Below are 6,719 nucleotides of genomic sequence, written 5' to 3' on the forward strand. Positions count from 1 at the left end.
TTTTTTTTTTTTTGTGATGGAGTCTCACTGTATCAACCAGGCTGGAGTGTAACCTCCGCCTCCTGGGTTCAAGGGATCCTCCCAACTCAGCCTCCCAAGTAGCTGAGACTACAGGCACCTGCCACCACACCCGGCCAATTTTTGTATTTTCAGCAGAGACAGGGTTTCACCATGTTGGTCAGGCTAGTCTCAAACTCCTGACTGTAAGTGTTGCCGAGAGAAAAGACAAGTAGATCCAAAGTCAGGCCAGCAAGTGTATTAACCTGATGGGCTGCTCCTTTATAGTCAGAGGAGGCAGCCCTGAGCTAGCAAAGCGGGGGGTTGATAGAGGGGGAAAAGCTTCGGGATTTTCTAGGTGCGACCACATCCTGGGTCTGTTTGCCAGGCCTCTTGAAATGTTGCAAAAACAATTACTAGCATAGAACAAAGAAGACGGGTAATGGGGGCAGTCTAAGGAGGAAGTTATAGCAGTTTAGCAGCCTCACAGAGGAGTTACAAGAGCTGTTTGTGAGGCTTATGGGGAAAGGGAGGGGTAGCTTTGTCTCAAATATTTCAGCCTTTTAATAAATAATAGATAAGAGAAGAGGGGCGCCATTCTCATTTGGCTACTTCAAGCTGAAGAGGGTCGCTGGTTAAAGGGAAAGGCCGGATGGTGGAGGTTGGGTTTGGAACTGTTGGTAGCCTTGGAGCAGCGTCATGTCTTCTATTGTTCCATGGGTGAATGCTCTGATATGGTTCTGTAAAAACTGGGTAAGGAGACGTAAGAGGCAGGGGCCAAATGCTAAAAGGAAAAAGAGGGTTATGGCAGGACCTAGGAGGGGCAGAAGCCAGGGAGCCCAGGAGTTACTGAACCACTGGGGCGATGTGGATTGACTGTCCCTTAATTTTTGTGCTCGGTATTTGAGTTTTTTCACCGCGTCTCATACTAACCCAGATTGATTGAGATAGAAACAACATTGTTCATCTAAAAAGACGCAGACTTTTTGGCTGTAAGAAGATCAATGCCTCTGCTGTTCTGTAGGGTAACTGCTAGAGAGCCTAATTGATTTTGGAGGTGAGTGATAGAATCTGCAGTCTCTTCTAATGATGCTTGAAAGTCTTTGGAGAGTGACTGAAAATATGAGAATGAAGTTGCTAAGCTTCCAGCTCCTAGTCCAACACCTGCTGTGACCCCAAGGGCTGCTAACAAAGGAATAAATTGTATTGCCTTCTTTGAATGGGCATGGACTATGGCGGGAATAGGGAGTTCTTGGTCTGAGGGAACGAGATTAATATCAGGGGTAAGGTAAATTAAGGTGCAGGTACCTGTCCAGGTAGTAGGGAGACAGAAGTAGGTTGTGGATCTACAGAGGAAAAAGATGCCCAAGGTATTGATACAAACACACAAGTGAATTGAGAACAGATGCTGTAGCATGTACCTTCCTCATTTAGAGGGACTAGGCTTGGCTTCAGCAACCCAGAGTGAGGAGGAGAGAAAGACCCCTTTGAGAACCCCTGTTTGGGGAAGGGGTTTCTGTGTCTGAGAGGCAGGGGGAGAGGTGATGCGAAGGGGCTGAGTGAAGAGACCGTAGGCTTCAGGAAAGACTGAACAACCTACTTGGAATGAGGTGTGGGAAGAAGGGTGAGAGATGGTTTGGGTTGAATTACAGGTGGAAGGAGGGATGGTGCCTATGTGTATGTGTTTGTTGGAAGAAGTGATACATAAGGGGACTTGGCCAATTCTAGTGGTGTCGAGGGTTATGGGACCCTGAATGGCAGGGTGAGGGAGCTTGGAGCAGTCGTAGTTGGCAGTTGGTAGCTCTGTTAGCTAAGGCGGTAGGATAGTTTCCAGTGAGAGTGAGGGCTTTGTCTATAAAGGCAGAGCCCCTTGTTGTAGTAGTGAAGCTCTCTCAGTGAGGGAATACTGGGCTTGGATTGCAGGGACAATGAGGAGGAGAGACGCAGGGGCAGACGAAAGGGAGGCTTCTTTTGCTGTCTCATCAACTTTTCTGTTCCCTCCTGAAATGTTATCTGATCCTGTTTGGTGTCCTTGACAGTGTAGAACTCCTGCTTGAGTTGGGAGGTGTGCAGCCTGAAGGAGTTGGTAAATAAGGGGGCTGTTAGTGATGGGGGTCGTTTTGGCAGTAAGGAATCCCCTCTCTTGCCAGATGGTGGCATGGGAATGAAGGATGTGATAGGCATATTTGGAGTCTGTATAAATGTTGACTCATTTGCCTTTGGAAAGGGTTAGGGCTCCGGTGAAAGCTGTAAGTTCTGCCTTTTGGGAGGAGGTTCCTGGAGGTAGGGGTTTGGCTTCAATTACTCAGTCAAGAGAAACAACTGCGTATCCAGCAATTTTGCGGGAGCCAGTGGACCCAGAAGAGGAGCCATCTATCAATAGCTGGTCATCAGGGTCGCTGAGAAGCTCGGAGGAAATGTTTGGGAAATGTGGCTACCGGTGGTCTAGGATGTCAGTGCAAGAATGAGTAGGAGGAGAAGAGGATACAGGGAGTAAGGTATTCCCAGGAAGGATGCTGGGTTGAGGGTAGCACTCTTGGCAAGGCTGAATTCGGTATTTTTGATAAAGAGCGTGGAGTGACTGAATCCGGGAAGGAGGAAGGGAGCTTAATGCTCGGGAGGAGAGGAGATCTTATAGATTATGAGGATTGTGGATGGTGGTGTTTTGGCTGAATGTTAGTTTACTGCTTTCTAGAGCTAGAATGGCTGCTGCTGCTAAAGCCCTAAGACAAGCAGGCCATCCTTTGATTGTGTTATCGAGTTGTTTAGAGAGGTAGGCTACGGGGGCAAAGGAAGGAGGATTTCTTTTCTGTTACCCTAGTACACCGAGGGCTCTTCCTTGGTTCTCAGCAGTATAGAGAGTGAAAGGCTGGGTGATATCAGATAAGGACAGAGCCAGTGCAGTGACAAGAATGGTTTGGAGTTTGTGGAAATTGGGGAGTATATGAGGGGTTTAGGGGTTCGTTGAGGGGGCCTTTGGCTGCTTCATAGAGGGGGTGAGCCAGAAGGGCAAAGTTGGGAATCTATATTCTAAAAAAGCATGCCAGCCCTAGAAAGGAAAGGACTTTGCTTTTGGAGGAAGGCGGGAGCAGATTGTTTATGAGTGCTGCTCAGGCTGGGGTCATAGCCCGGGCCCCAGGAGAAAGTTGAACTCCTAAGCAAGTCACTTTGGGGGTGGAGAGCTGAGCCTTGGAAGGGGAAACTCTATACTCTTTGGCAGCAAGAAAGTTTAAAAGAGTCACTGTGTGAGTTTGAGAGTCTTTTAGAGAAGGGCTGCAAAGGAGAAGGTCGTCCACATATTGAAGGAGATGGCTAGGAGAGAGGTCTAAGGAGGTGAGGTCCTGGGCTAAAGCTTGTCCGAATAAATGAGGGCTATCCCTGAAGCCTTGAGAATGGACAGTCCATGTGAGTTGTTGTGACTGGAGGATGTCAGGGTCAGTCCAGGTGAAAGCAAAGAGGTCTTGGGAATCCAGGTATAAAGGAATGGTGAAGAAGGCATCCTTGGCCAGGTGTGATGGCTCATGCCTGTAATCCCAGCACTTTGGGAGGCCGAGGCGGGTGGATCATAAGGTCAGGAGTTCGAGACCAGCCTGGTCAGGATGGTGAAAACCGGTCTCTAGCCGGATGCGGTGGCAGGCACCTATAGTCCCAGCTACTCGGGAGGCTGAGGCAGGAGAATCACTTGAACCTGGTAGGCAGAGGTTGCAGTGATGGCAGATGGGGCCTGGGGCCCTGGGCCTTGTCAATCTTTAGCAGCCAGGCCAAGTTGCTGTGGGAGTGCAAGCAGCTCTTCATCCTTTGTGTTGCTGAAGAGGTGGAAGTCTGGAGGGACAGGCTTGTCTGCTTGTTGAGGGGACAGTCAGATTTCCAGTGACCTGTCTGTTGACAAACCGGGCAAGGGCTCTTTGGCCCTCGTGAACTAGGACATGCCCCAGCCCAGTGGCCTTCCTTGCCGCACTTGAAACAAGGCCTGGGAGGGATGCTGCTATTGGATCTTTTGTGCCCTTGGGTACTATGCCTAGGCTGATGGATAGGCGTTGCTAGAAGCTGGTATTTAGCACAATCTCTTTGGGCTTTATTTCATTTATTTTGCTCAACCCTGTTATGAAAGACTTCGAAAGCCAGGTTAAGGAGGTCTTGCTGTGGGGTTTGAGGGCTATCCTCAGCCTTTTTAAGTATGCGCCAAATGTCTGGGACTGATTGGGAAATAAAATGAGTATTGAGGACAATAGTCCTTTTACAGGCGGTAGGATCGACATGGGTATATTTTTGGAGAGCCTCTGTAAGGTGGGAAAGAAACTCAGCAGGGTTTTCATCTGCCCTCTGGGAAATTTCTTTGAGTTTTTTAAAGTTTACAGCTTTATGAGCAGCTTTATTAAGGCTTACAATGAGGCAAGTAACCATATGGTTATGGGACACTTGGCCAGGGTCTGTGGGTTGGTATTCCCAGGAAGGCTCTTCCTGGGGTACTGCTGCAGCCCCTACTGGCTTAGTAGGATCTTGCCAATGGAGGTCGTCAGCATGTGCCTGGGCTGAGAGCCACACTCTTTCCTTCTCTTCCCGAAGGAGCGTAGAAAAGAGAATAATATAGAGATCATGCTAAGTAAGTTTATAAGACTGGGTGAGATATTTAAATTCTTTGATATAAGTATCTGGATCAGGGGAGAAGGACCTAAGATGCTTTTTGATTTGGGAAAGATCAGTAACAGAGAAAGAAACGTGGATATGGACAATTCCTTCAGCTCTTGCGACCTCTCGGAGTGGGAGTAAGGAAGCTGGCTATTGGGCATGCTGGGTCTGGGAGCAGGTAAGAAGTGGAGACAGAGAGGACTTAGAGTCTGAAGCCAGGTGGTTTGAGAGAGGAGGAGAAGGGGACAGAGCTGGAGCTGGGGCATATGGTGAAGGGTCGGGGTGATGGGGAGGAGGATTAGGGTACAGTTGGGGAATGGAAAAGTCAGCAGGGTCAAAAGAAGAGGAGTCAGTTGGAGCTGACAGGAGGGAAGCAGAAGATGAGTCGGGCTTGGAGCAGGCAAGGAGGATTTGGAAGGTTGAACAGGACCGGCAAAGAGAAGGGTAGCAACCGAGGGTGAAAAAAGCCTGGACATAAGGAATCTCAGACCAGCTTCCATTGCGGTGGCAAAAGTTATCTAAGTCCCTGAGTACACTGAAATCAAAAGGGCCATTTTCAGGCCATTGGGAACCACTGTCTAATTTATATTGAGGCTATGTGGTGTTACAGTAAAAGATAAGCCTCTTAGGACGGACCTCTGAGCAGAGGCAGAGAGCATTGACATTGTGCAGGAGACACCCAAGTGGGATAGTCTTGGAAGGGGTAGACTGAGAGGCTCCCATAGTGAAGGGAAGGAGAGGGTAGAGGAAGAAGAGACTGCCAATGACAAGAACGGCGGGAGAAGGTGTCCCCTGTCCTGCCGATCGTGCCGGGAGAAGGGAGGTAACCCCCAAATCAGGCATCCCCGAGATGGAGGAACCAAAGGCCTGGAGGCTGGAGGAAGCCCTTGGTCCAGCGTTGGGTCTTTCAGGCAAGAAATAGTTGGTCAAGGGTTCCGGGTAAATGGCAAGGGTCTCTCTTACTCACCCCTGTGGAGGCCCTGATGGTGGATGCAGTTGCCAGCAATGGAAGAGTCTAGGAGATCCTTTAGGTCTTTGGCAGGTTTGGGAAGGGAAGGTCAGCCGGGAGAGGGGGAGATGGCAGTGGGGAGTAGAGAGAGAGAGAGGGAGAGTCCTTTAAGGATGCCCAGCCAGAGCCTATCCCCTTCCCGGGTTTTGGCACTAAAATGTAAGACAAGTAGACCCAAAGTCAGGCCAGCAAGTTTATTAACCTCCCGGGCTGCTCCTTTACAAACAGTCAGAGAAGGCAGCCCCAGGCTAGCAAAGCGGGCGGTTGATAGAGGGGGAAAGGCTTGGGAATTTTCTAGGTGCGACCACATCCTGGGTCTGTTTGCCAGGCCTCTTAAAATTTTGCAAAAACAATTACTGGCATAGAACAAAGAAGACGGGTGATGGGGGCAGTCTAAGGAGGAAGTTATAGCAGTTTAGCAGCCTCATGGAGGAGTTACAAGAGCTGTTTGTGAGGCTTATAGGGGAAGGGAGGGGTAACTTGGTCTCTAACACTGACCTCAGGTGATTGGCCCACCTTGGCCTCCCAAAGTACTGGGATTAGAGGCTTGAGCCACCACTCCCGGCCTGTTTTTTGTTTTTTGAGACAGAGTCTCACTCTGTCACCCAGACTGGAGAACAGTGGCATGATCTCAGCTCACTGCAACCTCCTCTTCCCAGGTTCAAGAGATTCTCCTGCTTTAGCCTCCCAAGCAGCTGGGATTACAGGAGCACACCACCATGCCCAGCTAATTTTTTGTATTTTTAGTAGAGATGAGGTTTTGCCATGTTGGCCAGGCTGGTCTCAAACACCTGGCCTCAAGTGATCCACCCACCTTAGCCTTCAAAAGTGCTAGGATTACAGATGTGAGCCAACTTGTACAGCCAGATTTCAACACTTTGACCTTCATGAACATAGATAGGCTTTTAAGAACAATTAAGCTGGGCCCAGTGGCACACGCATGTAGTCCCAGCTATTTGGGAGGCTGAGGCAGGAGCATTCCTTGAATCCAGGAGTTCAAATACAGCCTGGGCAACTTAGCGAGACCCTATCTCTAACATAAAATACATTAGAATCCTTATAACTTGTAGGCAGACCCCGTGGG

Source organism: Macaca mulatta, chromosome 1 (assembly GCF_049350105.2).
Source record: "Macaca mulatta isolate MMU2019108-1 chromosome 1, T2T-MMU8v2.0, whole genome shotgun sequence".
NCBI lineage: Eukaryota > Metazoa > Chordata > Mammalia > Primates > Cercopithecidae > Macaca > Macaca mulatta.